General features: G+C 34.9%; 1 long non-coding RNA gene across 1 annotated transcript; it reads right to left on the reverse strand.

The window, feature by feature from the left end:
* Positions 1-14,226: 14,226 nt before the first annotated feature.
* LOC125264173 lies at positions 14,227-15,222 on the reverse strand. The gene is made up of 2 exons (XR_007184008.1): positions 14,961-15,222; positions 14,227-14,432 (listed from the first exon to the last, which is right to left on the reverse strand). It is a non-coding gene; the product is annotated as an uncharacterized LOC125264173 (long non-coding RNA).
* Between the last annotated feature and the right edge of the window lie 1,233 nt (positions 15,223-16,455).

The following is a 16,455-nucleotide window of genomic DNA, read 5'->3' on the forward strand; positions in this document are numbered from 1 at the left end:
TTCCTGTGTAATGATTAGTACTCTTGGAATGCTGCTATATCCAGATGAGATGAAGGACCTGCAACTAGACATGACGATAACGCAGCCCTGAAGTGTCAACTAAACTATCCCCTGCGAAATTATTCCAGTTCGCATCTAGCAAACACGCAAACCTATAGACTAAACATGTAAATGAATGGCAATAATGCATTAAAGGTATTTGGTTTTTCAGTAGGAATGGTGTCATTTAAGCGGTCCCTAAAGTAATAATTAACAATTTTTACAACAGAAGTGATTCAATCAAAAACCAACTTTAGCTCTATAATAATTTTCCTATTGTCACTGTGAAGCTTCTTTGAGACAATGTGCATTGTGAAAAGCGCTATATAAATGCTCAGCCAAGGCTAAAAGCTCAAGGACCAGAACTAGTGAAATGTTACAGAGATGAAATACTAAACCAAAACAAGAATAACCCAATTGATAAAGTTATAAACAGTATTAGTATCTAGGTCCGTAGTTATCTTCAACAAACCATTACAAACTACTATCTGGATATTTTGGTTTTAAAAGTGTCCTTAATTAATGTGATTCACCTCACATTTAATATCAGGTGTCTTTACAGAGCTTGCGTACACGGCAGCACTTCATTAGAGAGAATATGCAGTTGCTGATGCCTTTGAAGTGACTTCACAAGAGTAGGTCAGATAGTAGTGTTTAATGAAGTATGCCAAATGATTGCAGAAAGCACATAAAGTCAGCGTTTCTTTTGACATTAAACTTAACAAGGAGCTCACTATCCCTTTGATGCGACAAACCTTTTTCTGGGCAGAGATTTGGTATTTTGTTGAACCGTGCTCATCAACAACAGACCTTAACATCATGGAGGAGATGCATTTGAGATTCAGTAGTATCACAATATGCAGTCTAGTCGTAGTTTGCAATGTTACAGTAGTAGCTACAGTAAATGGGATGACAGTATGATGAAAGCTAAGGTTGCTCGCTCAAGCCATGTCAGGTCCTTTTATATTATTGTGACACTGTCATATCATAGATACTGTAAATATGTCTAACGTAGAACAGTTTCATTACATCCAAGACATTTGAATGCGTTTTGTTTGTGATTTTAACAATACTAGATGAGATGCACTGCTAATTGAGTGCTGCAGATAGCAGCATAATGTACCTCATTAACTAGCGCTGACTGAAACATCCCAGGTATGTCTTGATGGCACATGCTAATAGGTTTCTCAAAGAGAGTATGTTCTAAGAAAAAGTGAGGAGTCTAATTAATTTCCAGATTCTGGCTTTGATGTTGTTAATGGCCTCCAAACTTCATTAGACGAGCAGGTTTGTCAGTGGAGAGTTAAGGAGAGTCCCTGGTTGATGTAAGCTTTGCTCCAGAGATGCTGTACTAATTTAAGACTTGTTGTTCCGAGTGGCTGCAGTGGCTTGAGTTTTCAAAGTGCACCTTACACCCTGAGATATTTCTATGGGTAAAAATAGGAGCAAACTCTGTAAATAATGCTGATAGAAATACCTTGTTAGTACGTGTCCTTCTGAACCCAGTCAATATTTCACAAACATACATGCCAACGGCCAGATGGAATGTGTTTCTGTGCTCCTCTACTTTTTCTTATTATGTTTATTTCATAGTGCAATGAAATGATCTTATTTGCTATCATATTACTGACATCTCATTACTTCGAGTGATTCATATTGAGGCAGAAAAACTTTTGGTGATCATTTATTTACCTCGAGAGAGGAAACCAATTAAATTGACTGGAGGCAATAAATGCCTCTGAGCTGAACTGTAAATCTCTAAATGTGTCTTCTTGTCATCAACATGTCTCACTAAGTGTTTGACCCTTCTTACAGTGCTTGCCATTTAGCTAGCAAGGTTACCCTCATATTAAGTTATTGGTATTTATTATGCTGAAAATCATGTAGAGTCAAGGCAGATTGATTGCTAATGAGAGTTAGGGCTGAAGGGGACAAAATTTGAATTATATTTGTTTATGATTAGTGGAGACCTGGGCCTCTTAATTACAGATGAAAGCATTGTGCGGTGCTGTCTATATCATAACGCTTTCATTATCACATAAACGCTTTATCTATCCTTTATAGCAAACATAAAGCTTCTAAGCCTGATCACACACTGCAATCACCTCTGAAAATCTAGCTTATTCAAGCTAATGAATGGTTAGAAGAAAACAGAAATGAAAAGAAATATAACCTTGTGAAAAAGAAATGCATCTAATTGTACTGAATATGCACTTGTAGAGAACTTCAGATCTTGAAAGTTTATTTATTTATTTTTGAATGTACATGCAGATAACATAATATTAATGATATAAAAGGCTCTCCAGGATACATAACGAGAGTAAACATTCATTACCACACTTTTAAAAAGTGCACTTTGTAATTATGTCTAATTAAAAGTTTTACTTTGAAGTACATTTTAAATCATTCCCCCGGTTTCACAGACAAGGCTTGAGCTAGTCCCAGACTGAAATGCATTATTGAGCTGTTTTAACTGAAAGCAACTTGTACTGACATATGCCAGTGCCACTGTTTTGTCTCAAGATGCACACGGGTAATGTTTTTTTCTTTCTTTTTTCTAAGGCAGGTCCCACTTTATATTAAGTGGCCTTAACTACTATGTACTTACATCAAAAAATAAGTACAATGTACTTATTGGGTTCATATTGAATTGCAAAACACATTTGCAGCTATTGAGGTGGGATAAGGGTAAGGTTAGGGGAAGCTCTGGTGGTATGGGTAGGTTTAAGGGTAGGGGTAAGGGTTAAGGGATGGGTCAACAGTGTAATTATAAATGTAATTACAGAAATTAATTACAGATGTAATTACATGCAGATGTTTTTAAAATATAAGTACAATGTAAAAACATGTATGTACACAATAAGTGCATTGTATCAAATGATTAATTTAAATGTAAGTACATAGTAGTTAAGGCCACTTAATATAAAGTGGGTCCCTAAGGCATGTTTATAAAAACTACGTAAATGTCCTAATTAAGTGTTTCTCAACCAGGTGTCCGTGGACCCCTAGTGGTCCTTGACGTAATGCCAGGGGGTCCTTGAATATATATGAATATTTGTATATTTTGACATTTGACATGTTCCCATAAAAGAAGAAGATAATATATGTATAATATAACTGATGATATGACTGACTATTGGACAAGTCAACTAACATAGTAGTAAATTATACATGATTGCATTTGGTCATCACAAAGACATTAATAATACCAATGAGCCAATATTATTCTGGGGTCCTTGAGGACGGTTCTAAATATGACGGGGGTCCATTACCCAAAAAAGGTTGAGATTCACTGTCCTAATTGAATAAGGCTTAATCCTGGCTTAATCTGTGAAACCGGGCCAGGTGAGGCCATTATGTTCTAATAATCTTTTGTTGTGCATTAAAGTAGTACACTTACATATTATGAAGTGTTGACAAACATACTAAAGTGCATGTAAAGTACATGATTTTAACTGTTAAGTGTAATTCAATATTACAGTTAAAATATTTTAAATGTACTAAATTGCAGCTTCATTACAAATATATCTAAATACATGACATACAAGTTGCAATAGATGTTTGTCGGTACATTCTTCAGCACACTTTAACCACATTTTTAAGACAATAGACATAATTATGAAATGACAAATAAAAATGTAAACTAAATTACATTTTAATTGAATGCAATTAACATGCAAACATTACATTCAATTCTTATATAAGTATATTCTTTAAAAGTACATTATTTTTGTAAAGTTATTATTTAAATTATGCTAGAGTATACTTCTTTTTCACAAGGAACTACTGTAGTGGCCAAAAATGATTACTGGGCTAGTAAAAATGGACATCCTTACTCTTTATTTAAGTATTATTACAAATTTGTTTAAGAATTTGTAATCATATTACATATTTGGACTTGGAGTCAATTGTTTTATTTGTGATAATGCCAGGCTGTCATACAAAGAAATTATGAATGTGAGAAAAACAACAAAATATTAATAAATGATTATGTTGCAGTCAGTGTATGCTTTTTCCTTTGAGCTTTTTGTTTGCTATACGTTTCTTTTTTCTTTTTATTTTTTGCATAGTAAAATAAAACCTGTACCTGTAACTTGCTTTTTTGGCAAATAATTTTGTCAGATAAATAGAAGGAATAGAATATACAGTTTGTACACTATAAAAAACCATAACGTCTAGAAAGATTTGCAATTTGTGAGCACAGAGCAGGATAAAGTACAAGGGAAAACAGGGAAACAGTCAATGACTGTATAACATCAGATTGATCAGAGATGCATCAGAAGAAGAGAGACAGATGGCATCAAATGCAGCATTTTACATTACAGTATGTATGCTATGTGATACTGTAAACAGATTAGCATGGTAGGGACTGCCACATTACTAGAACTCACTCTTATAAAGCTCAACTACAGTATAGATAAATATGGTACAGTGAGTACATTTACTGTATTGGCAGCAAACTCTGTTCTAGCACAAAACCTCATGGTCATTTTATAACTTCATCACACCTTTTGATAACACACTGAATAGATACTACAAACATAATGGTTTTTATGCCAATTATGTAAGTTAGGTAATGTAAGTGTATTTTCTAATGTGGCATCATTTCAGCAACAAGGGTGATTTAAAACATGTATCTTGCATTGTTTGCCACTGAATGAACTGATTGTTAAAAGTACTAAACTGAAAGAAGAACATATTGTTGTTTCGGTGATTAAATGTTCTCATTACGTATCATAATGATCTTGTGATCCTGAAACAGTGATTATGAAGAATGAAAATATGTACAACTAGAATGAAAGCATGAGATCAGGTTTTGAAAGAATGACTAGCTGTGCTACAAGTGTGATCGGTTTGGATTTTTGTACTAAGAATTTTGAAAATGTACACCTTACATGTGAAAACAGTACCAAAGCGAATTTAAAAAAAAAAAAAAAAATGTAATAGTTGTCTCTCTTTAAAAAAACAATGAAAAGTCCAGAAGTCCCCTTTAGATATAATATATAAATCAGGGATGGACAACTTCAGTCCTGGAGGGCCACTGCCCAGCAGAGTTTAGGTCCAACCCTAATCAAACACACCTGAACCAGCTAATCAAGGTCTTTAGGATTAGTAGAAAGTTATAGGCAAGTGAGTTTTTATCAGGGATGGAGATAAACTCTGCAGGACACTGGCCCTCCAAGACCGGAGTTGCCCATCCCTGATATAAATAATAATAAATAAATACAAGTAAACCTGTGTGTGTGTGTGTGTGTGTGTGTGTGTGTTAATAAGACACCAGATGCAAGGTGTACACTGCTACCCTGCTTTTTAATCAATAAAACAACATAGGAACTGAAAAAAAAAGAGAAAAGAAACAAATTCTCAGTCACCTCGTTGCTAAGACATGTATTTAGACTAACAGCTTCATAACGGCACTACTGCCCAACAGGTTTAAGAGAACAGGAGGTGTTGGAAACTGCTGCATTTAGCAGTTTCAGAGGGTTAGGTGAGAGATTCAGAGCACTAATGAGTTTGTAGAGTGAACTGTTGGGAGTTCTTGAACTGATCGCTGAGGCACTGGGACATGCTGACACTTCGTTTTGCTTTCTATCATTTCTTTCCTCCCTTGCACCTCTGGATAATCTGGCTGCTGCAGCTATCTTGAAAATTATTGACTATTATCTAAGTGGTAAAATATGACTGGTGTTAGTTATTACTGGATGTGTATGTCATCTATAGTTGAAGACAGAAAAAGGGATTTTCAAATATATCTACCAGTTAGTAATCTTGGAAAATAAGACCTTACTGCAAAAATGAGTAATTTTGAGTAATTTTAACAAAAAGTCCATTGCGTGAGCCACAATATGCATTTGTACTAGTTTGACTTTTGACAGAGTTATTTGACACACGCTTACACAGTAACTTTTCTTCTGATACATAATTCAACCTCATGTCGATTTACATTTAAGCTATCAGATTCTAAAACATGCTGACAAAACCAGAGACGTCAGTGTGGGAAATTCCAAACTCCAAACACGAGCATACGAAACAGCTCATCAAGGTGAAACTTCAGGAATGCTTCATACATGGGAAGGAATCCACTAAGAATGAATGGTGTCCAATGATAGCGATGTTTCCAATGTTTTAGAGCTCTATTCACTAAAGGAATTATGTTAATCAGGTAAACACATTATTAGCGCTGAACAATTACCCATTTTGCAGGCCAGTTCTGAGTGCATTGTTGTCAAGGACAAAGCAGTCAACTGTGATCTGGCATTCCTTGTGAAAAATATGTGCACTTAATTGTATTGAATTAAAAGTATACGTTTTTAAAAATGGCCATTTAAGTGTACTTTTATCTTTTATCTCTCTAAAGAGAGTACACTTTTTGACTGTTTCTTAACATCCTTAAAGAGGTAGTACAAACTCAACACTGTGTCATGGAGTTGACAATATGGGAATTAACTACCCACTATACTATACTGATCAAATGCCTGCTAGTTTTGCTAAAAAAATACCTGTGAGCTAAGCTGTAGCCAAAGATTGCCATACAGTGCACCTAGTGACAATGGGCCTCATTTACAAAATGTTGCGCAGAAACTGTCCTAAATTTGATCTTACGATCATTTCTCAGATATGCGTACGTGTGATTCATAGAATGAACGTACACACTGAAAACGAGTGTATGCCTCTCTTTCAGATGTGCAATCTATAAATCACAAATGATCTTGAACTTGCGCGCAGCTAAATGGTTTCAGTTCTCTGCGTTGTAAACGCCACCTAATTAATGTCATTTACATATAAAAGATCAACAGTCATCGTCCAAAACCTTAGCAAGCTGCAAGAATAGCTTAGATTTCCAAAAACCTGCAGTAATCTGACAATGAAAAATGTGTACGTCTGCTCAGACCCTGACGTGATGGCGTGGATTTAACCCTCTACTGCACACATGTTGATGTCACATGAAAAAAAATATTCCACATCATTTTTTTGGTTCATTTGGGAACATTTTATTGATAAAAAAATGTTTTGACTCCCCACCCTCCCCCCCACTCCAAAATATTTTTTTGTTGCCTCAGGGCAACGTTGTGCAACAATGGTATAGAATCATAGAGAAAATTATCATAAGACAATGCTCAGAGAGCAATGCAAAATTTTTTTTTTTTTTTTTTTTTTTTAAATGTCAAGAAATCATTAAGTAAAAAGGGAAAAACACTCGAAAGACATTGATATATTGAATTTGACACATGCATAGGTGTGTCATGTCAAATAATGTACTTCATGTAATGAGATTTCACATGTACGAAACTTCAAAAAGCAGTTCTTCTCTGCTGTGAAATAGAGGTGTATGTTACAATTTTTGCACATCACTTTGGGTATTCCTGCACACCCAGGAACCAGGAACCCTGCATCTTCCCTTCTCATAACACATTGTTGCCAATGTGAGGTATTGTACAAAACATCCTCAAAAAGTACCACTTATCGCACAACGTTGCCCTGAAGCAACGGAAAGAAAAGAAAAACTGAATTTCTGAACATGCAAAAAAACACATAAAACCTGACAAAAGGCTTGTCTACACCTTCATATACACACACATTTTTGTTATGTACAGTTCATGTAATTTTAAATAAGATTACTAAAGCAAATAATCTTGCCTTCTTCTCACACCATGTGCTCCTATGACTATGTGTGAACAGGACGTCCCACCTTCAAATATTGCTTGATAGTGACTCCCACACCTTACTGGACTGTTCTTTGATACTTTTTTGACCTTTCTAATTGATTGTAATCATTTAAAGAACTTTCCGTTGCCTGAGGGCAATGCTGTGCTGTAGAGGGTTAAGCCTATGCACTCTATAAGATTAAATCTGTGCGTACGCACACTTTATAAATGAGGCCCCAGGCAATAACAGCCCGAGGCAACATCTGCAGCTCAATACCCCCGTATTATTATTATTATTATTATTATTATTAACTATATGAACTGTTAAATAGATCACAGACTCACTGCGTCTATCATCAATAAGGAGGGGAAGGCTCGAAGACTGCCGCCCGGACCCTCAGCTATAGTTCCAAATGGACAACCTGCTCCCGGGGAGCAAGTAGTTTTAGCATCCTGCCCTAAAGACCGGGAGAGGCCTCAGGAGAGAACCCCATCCTCTCAACTGCTTGCTCTACCTAGAAAACATGGCAATGTTCTCCAGGTAGACCTGGCAAGAGAGCATCAGATTGGGGTGCCATAGCAACTCCTTACTCATCACAGAGAACTAGGGGTGTTGCGATATACCGGTATTGACGATAACTATGATATTCAAAACATGAAATATTGATATTATGTTAAGTAAGGGTGTGACAATATACCGGTATTGGCGATAACCATAATATTTAAAATGAGTAGTACGCATTAGGGATGGTAAGATTCACCGAATCGCATCGGTGCATCGGCATAAATGTTAATGATGCGATGCATCAATTTAAAAAAAAATACCTCGGATACAAGTTGCCATTTGTATCACGATGCATCATTTCTAACATATTTGAATCGGTAAAAACTGATTTATTTATATATAATTATTAGCTTTTATTGTTTAGAAAGTGACCAATGTCGGCGCCGATAGCCTAGTGGTTAGCGTGCTGACATATGGCACAAATGCGTTCACCGCAACCCAAGTTCGATTTCCGTCTCGAGGTCCTTTGGCGATCCTGCCCCCCTCTCTCCACCCAATGCTTTCCTTTCTGCTCTCTACTCTCCTCTCTGAATAAAGGCACAAAAATCCCATAAATATAACTATCACATAAAGTGACCAATATTTTATATGTAGATTTATTTCTCCTCTCTAAACTGTTTCTCAAGTGCATGATGTATCACAACCTACACTGTAACAATACAAAACGGGTTGAAAATCAGCAAAGTTATACTAAGTATACTTTTAAAATGTGCATTTTTGTAATAATGTCAAATTAAAAGTTGCATGTCAGCAGAACTTATATATATATATATATATATATATATATATATATATATATATATATATATATATATATATATATATATATATATATATATATATATATATATATAAAGAATTACCAAATTACATATAAAGATGTCTTTAAGTCCTACTTAAGTGGGTCAAAGGACACTTGAAAATCAGGGGCCGTATTCACAAAACATTTTATCTTACCACTAAGAGTTCTCCTAAATAGCAGTAAAAGTTCTTAGCTAAGAGTTTTCTCTTAAAACCTATTCACAAAGCTGCTGAGACAAACTTTTACTAAGGAATAGAGAAGTCTTACGCTAAGAGTAAGGGCGGGGTTGACCTCGTTGCTATGGATGATGTCATCACTCTTACTATTACCACAGTGATTGGCTGATGGGGGAGGAGTCACTGTCTCAAATTAATCATAGAAATATTGTAAGATGAGGTATCATGTTTCCATCATGTTTTTTAATAAAAATGTTATATTCAAATAAAGGTTTTAAAGTAGGCTAAGTGTCACTAATTAAATAAAAGTATAACTAATTAATAAAAGTATATGCTCAGTTAATTGTCAGCCTATTACACGTCTGCATCTCGAGAGATTGCAGAATTCAAGGAAAAAATGATGTTTTATAAACTATCTGAGTCACCTAGTTTTCTGCATCCCTCCGCCACCCTGTTCCACATTCTCTGAACTTTGGGTTTTGGCTAAATTCCAAGATCGGAGCCCTCAATCCCCTTGGACAGCATGCCAAATATGCTTTTTTTTACTCTATTCGATCATTTGTAAGTGTGAACTTGTGAAAACTATCGCCACAGGTAATCAGCCAATATTTATTTATTTATTTATTTATTTATTTATTAAAGATTTATTTTTGGCATCTCATCGTAGATTCAAATGTATAAATTAAAATATGTATTGCATTTATGCCTCATGGTGTACAGTGTCTTTGGGTGGATTAGGACTGTTTGTGATTTGGTCTTAGTGAGTTAGGTGTCCTCTTGACTACTCCTAACGTTTTACAGACTTAGGAGCTAGTTTTAGCACTAAAATGCTTTGTGAAATACTCTTAGAGCAAAAATTTAGGAGTCCTAAAATTAGGACTGACACGGCCATTATTTTTAAGAGTTTATCCTAAATCAGCAAGTTAGGAGCTACTTTTAGCCTTAAGATGTTTTGTGAATACGGCCCCTGATGTGTATGCACGAGAAAGAATAACAATTAACTTGGCGCATCACTATGTCAGCATGTTTAGAGCCTGGCTAAAATGGATTACCAGGATAAGTGAATAAGATCTCACGCTTAAAAGTAGCACAGCTGTTTAGACCAGTCACCCTTTATTTTATATAGTTGATTCAAATCTGTTGAAAGTGACACCGCAAACATCACAAATGTAAATTAATGCACACACTCACTGTTTGTGCAGACTTAATTTTTGGCACTCACATTACTCTTGTTTATGTTTTATCGCTCTCACTCTCTCTTTCTCCTATAAATAAATCACAAATCTCATCCATCTTTAATTAGCATCAAATCATGCAGAAATTTTCCAGCGATGAATTGACATGACCAATCATGATTACGGCCTGCTTTAACCAAATGGAGGAGAGCTATTTATGTTTGTGGCTTCAGTGCGCGTCTGACTCGCAGTACTGATGTTTATAGGTCTCGCCTTCAAATTATTGAAGACTATGAAGTGTGGGATTGTGACAAGTTTATCAAAAGTCTCTACCTATAAAAGCACTGTTTTTTCTGAACTCACTGTCAAGTTCTCCAGTGAACATAAGAGACAATGTTGATATGTGGGAAGACATGCTAAAAAACAGGACCCTGCATTTACAGTATGTGGGAGTAAAAGCAGACATTTAAATTCATAGAAACAAGACACAGAGGTAAAGAGAGAAAGAGAACCAGCTTCGTATACCTGAGAGAAACTGAACAACAGAAGTGTGTAGGAGAGGTCAAGCCATTTAAATATGCAACTATTGGAGCTCATTAATTACAATTCAGTTAAGTTTTTTTTCTTTCTTTTTTCTGTGTGGTTGCAGTACACTGTTGTGACACGCCTCACTGAAGCACATCACCGGTGGGACTGCAGAAATGCTGTCTGTATGGCACCTGTGTTCCTGTCAACCTATGTGCTTGTATTAGAATGCTGCTGTCATATATTTGCATTATAATTGCCTGCAATGCTGCATTAATCTGGCTTGACTAGCGGGATGATATTATTATTTGACTTTATTAACGTGTATATATTTGTTTGTGTGCATTTTGAAGAGACAGGCAGATAGACAAAGAGAAAGCTAAGTCTTTGAATAAAGTAGGGTTTGCAGCATTGATATTATTATTATTATTATTATTAATAATAACGAAAACTCATGAACTGCATTTTCACTAAAAATAAATAAATAAATAAATAAATAAATAAATACACTAACATACTACAATTGAAACTAAACTAAAATACATGTTCATTACTCAAAAACTTAAAACCGGAAGCTAGCAAGGAAGCAAGCAAAAACTAAATTACAAAAAACAACAACAAAATTGACAAAATAAAATGATAATAATCCTGGTGAGATTTGTGTGGATATATGTACATCAGATTCAATTCTATTTTACGAATAAGAGCACAAACGTGTTGCCCTTTATCACTGTCTTTGACTTTAATTGAACCCTTAGCTTGAAAGTCACATATGCACAAAGCTTACTATTTAGACATATTTGGAAGATTATTATGCTCAAGTAAGCAGTCCCATTGTTCTCTCTCTCTCTCTCTCACACACACACAGATGTACCCCCAGGGACAGTTCCTGCAGACAACAGGGAGATCTTGTTCTCAGAGCTGCTCAAAGTGGCTGCACAAATTGAGCTTGGCACATCCAAGACTTAACATGTACGGTGCACAGCAGCTATGGCTGTGTCCACAATCAAAATACGTGATGAAACATTTAAAAGCTACTTCCTCTAACCTTTGCAAGACTGACAATTTATTTAGTAGGCTGTTTAAAATTCTACAACGCAATAGCAGTAGTCCGGATGCTTAATAAAAATGGTGCAGGTGGAGGAGTGAGTCTGAGGGCATTTCCTACAGCAAAGGAAGAACACCACCACCACCATATATCACTACCTTTGAGTGGAAATATCCCCCCATGGTAATTATACTTCTCTAGTTTTAGTTTACATTTTAATTAGACAACTTCAAAGTGGCAAACCTAGGCACATTGGAAATAAGTGCCACTACCTACATTTTACAAAACTCCAAAAACACACCTATACATGCAATTCACTGCAGTATTGAGCTGAAATGAACACTAGAGGCAGTACAACAGCAATAACTTGTATTCCTTTTTACACAAATTGTGATTATGGGGCAGCTGAAGAGGTGGTCTCGGTCTGGTTCCAAACAAACTATGGTACGGTTGTCTGCTTGAGAATTTCTGTCCAATGAATGGATGACCTTAGCACATGTGTGGTTTTGTTTTGGTTCACTTGCAAAAAGGGCAGTGTGAAAGCAAATTGCACCAAAAAAAAAAAAAAAAAAAAAAAAACGACATTGTATTTGGTCCGGACCAAAGCAAGTGAACTAGTAGACTTTCCTGGTGTGAATACACCCTTATACACCATTAATTAGACCGTTTTGTCCTAACTTAATTTCATTGTGTTCAATCTACTTAAATACATGTAAAATTGAAGTTTACTTAATCCATTTGTGTTGGGATTACATGAATGATTTTTGTTGCATTTAACTGAAAATGGTCAGATGATTTTTAGTTCCTAGCACGCTTTGCATATGACTGGATCAAGAGAGTAAATGAAGAAATTAATTGTGATTTTATGTGTTTTTGAGTGAAGGGAAATACCTCTTACTGTTCAATGTTCAGTTATGTTTTATATTTAAAAGAGTTTCTGTTATATGTTGAAGTTTTTATGGTTATCATTGTGTTGAAGAGTTGAGCTTATGGTTTGGTTGTGGGTGGCTTGTTGGCATGTTGTCATGATAGTGGAATTTCTAACTTTGATATGATACCTTAAAAAATACAATACCATTTTCGATACCATGGTGAAAACTGCCATATAGACTGCCATACAGATAATTTGTTATGTCAATTTTTTGATAATTTGGGTAATTTTGTTGTAACAGCTTACATAGCACAGGGGGGCTTTATTTAAATCACTGAACTACATTTACAAAAAATAAAAATAAAAAAATAATCAAGAAAACAGTCAGTAATAAAATAAGAACAATTAAAACGGCAAATGATAGTACAAATGAATACAATAGAATAAAGAGACAAATGAAGTAAACATGGATTTAATTTTTTCAGGTGGCTCTAACAATAATATTCAGGAAAGGAATACTATAGAAATTAAAGTAAAATGAGTGATTTTCTGTTTAGTCTTTTGTTATTTGATTATCATGACAGACAGCAGCAATCCTGTATCAGATCCAATATATTATTACATAACATGCATTTTCTCTCAACTATGTTCCAAAACTAACTGTGTTCACCTGAATACTTGGCAAGACGGGAATTTTGACACAATTTTGCATGTATTTGACTGTTTAAGTGCAATAAGCCATGAAAAAGAAGTCAATTTGGTACTCATAACACAAGCTGTTTGAGAGGCGGCTACATTGGCGCACACGCTTTTGGTATAAGTGCAAAACATGCAGGAATTGCTAAAATTATGTGCAATACAAGCAATATTTGGAACAAATGAGACAAGTGACCGAGAAGAGGCAGGCTAATAGGCTAATAATTTCGTATATAATAAATTACTTGTGCCTCAGAGCGCGCAGACGAAATTCAATAAAGTTATTAAGCGGATGTCTGCTGTGTAAGACAGGTCTGGGAGTTAATTATACTGAACCACTTTGAAGACAGACTTTGCTGAGCCATTTCAGAACAACCAAGACAGCATTTCAGATGCTTTGCAACGAGATCGGTCTGCTGGTTAGTCCAGTTATGCCATCCCATCGCAAAGTCACGTGTCTTTTTTGATGCACATTGAGGAATTTATTTGGTAAATGTGTTTTCATTGTAGTTTATGTGCAGGTTTTCTTATCGGAAAAAGTTTAAAAGTCTCAATTGACCGCATAAGTGTCTTTTAGCACATTTTTATGCGATATACCAAAATGCGCTTAAAATAGGTCAGTTGAAGCAGCTGGCACTGTAACACTCCTGGAAAGAAGTAAAATGAAAGAAGATAGAGTCTGCTGTGATGGCTTCTCGTCTCTTCATTTGCAACGAATGAATCAATAATGCATATAACAAAAGTTTGTCACATTACAGTGGTCAGCACATATATGACTTGTACATTTGTACAACAATGACTGGGTATAAACATGAACAACAACATTCCTCATCATCAGAATCCACCAAGTGACACTCAAATGTCTCATTCTTTTACAAGATTAAGATTCCTGAAATACACAGACAAGCATCAAACGCATTTATATATTATATATATATAATAAACATATGTTAAATATCTCTCTCTATGTGTATATATTTGACATCACTAGTATTTAACCTTTATCTAAATAATAACATGAAATTTATGTCAAAATAAATACATTTAGAAGATGAACAATATTCCCAGTTCATTCTGATGCATTATATTGAATATGAAATTCACTCGTCACATATATTGTCAAATGTAACGCAAATAACCATGAATTAAACAACCATGTATGCAAAATGAAGATAGCTCATAACGCTAAAACAATAATATATATATATATTTCTATTATAAACATTATAATATAGGCGGGCTTTCGCGCTAATCGCGGAGCACATGCTAATCATGTGCTCAACCACACTGAACTCACGACAAGTTTTTGTAAATTACAAAATAACAGCTTAGAACACATACAACTTGCTCGTTTTACTTTAGACAGTGTTTATGCTGAAACTGAAAGTGTGTTTTGTGCAGTTTACTTCGCAGTTACCTGGAAAGAAGTAAAATGAAAGAAGATAGAGTCTGCTGTGATGGCTTCTCGTCTCTTCATTTGCAACGAATGAAGCACATCACAGGCGCGCACCAACTTATTGTGCGATGACGTCATGACGCAGGTATGCCAAATGAAAATAATTAATTTAGGAAATGCACAAAACAGACTTTACTTCTCAAAAAACACATATAATGAATTAAATACAATTTTATAATATTAGAAAAATACTATTAACTATATATTATCTTTGAGAACTTAATCACCATATCACAGCACCACTATCAACGCTTAAATGAATCTGCAGCGGTCATCTGGTACAGGTTGTAGCTCTCAGAAATATCCCATCTTACAAGCTGTGATTACTAGCTCAATTAGGACGTGAACGCTTTTTACAAGTTGAAATCTCGTAATTACGATACAACATGGTGTAAACACACCTTTAATCCCAAAGGAACACAAAATTTTACATTTCAGCTTTTCCACGTGGTAAAAATGCATTGAATAAACTCAACATAACACTACATAATATAGCTCAACATGGAAAATATATCAAAATCACACAGGAAATATAGGTGATTGTTTCACATCTCCTAGTTAAGTTACACATGGAAATTGCATCGATTGAATTGCGAACAAAATAATCTTTTAAAAACTCGACAATTACTTTTAAACTGGACATACATCATCATTGAACATTTATGAATCTCAAGTGTCAATACTGATGGTCCATAAAAACAATTTTACATACCTGTTGAAAATTACGAGATCAACACGGATCAATTGCTTTGATTTTTTGCCAGAACATAACTTCCTCATCACTCTAGCGTAATGCGCCACCTACAGGCATTTTATAGAACACACTTAAATTCAAGTAATATTAAAACACTTTTAAAGACTCTCTTAAGTATTAAAACTGAACAAAGAAAAGAAAATGAAAAAAAATTGGGGGTGTCTGTTATTACTCAGTAATTTTGTCTTTCACACTTAACCTAACAAAATTGCCAAAATAATGATTGTGCTCAAACTGGTTTTCCAAACACACCCCCGTCTACCATTGCTTGATCAACCAGATGGCCTTGCTCTGTTGTTTGTAAGGGTCGGGATGCTCAAACAGTAAATAATGTCACAAAGCCACAATGTTTACACTTTATAGGGAAGTCAACCAATGGTTTTTCCTTATAGTTGTCTATTTGTATTAAGCTATAGGAGAAAGTATTTAAACCTGAAATCAGTATCATCACATTTAGGCCCCTGTTCTAAGCAGAGAATAGAGCAACTTTTCTAACAGGGACAGTTCACAAATGAAAAATGAAGATATTTTGAAGAATAATATTACCCAAATGTTTTGGTGATCATTGACTTCTATTATATATGTAAAAAAAAAAAAAAAAAGGAACAGAGACATTTCAGATTTAGAATTACATCTGGGTGAGTAAATGGTGATAGAATTGTAATTTTTTGATGACCTATCTTTTTAATTGTCATTTTAAAG

The sequence above is a fragment of the Megalobrama amblycephala genome, linkage group LG3 (assembly GCF_018812025.1).
Source record: "Megalobrama amblycephala isolate DHTTF-2021 linkage group LG3, ASM1881202v1, whole genome shotgun sequence".
NCBI classification, from domain to species: Eukaryota; Metazoa; Chordata; class Actinopteri; order Cypriniformes; family Xenocyprididae; genus Megalobrama; species Megalobrama amblycephala.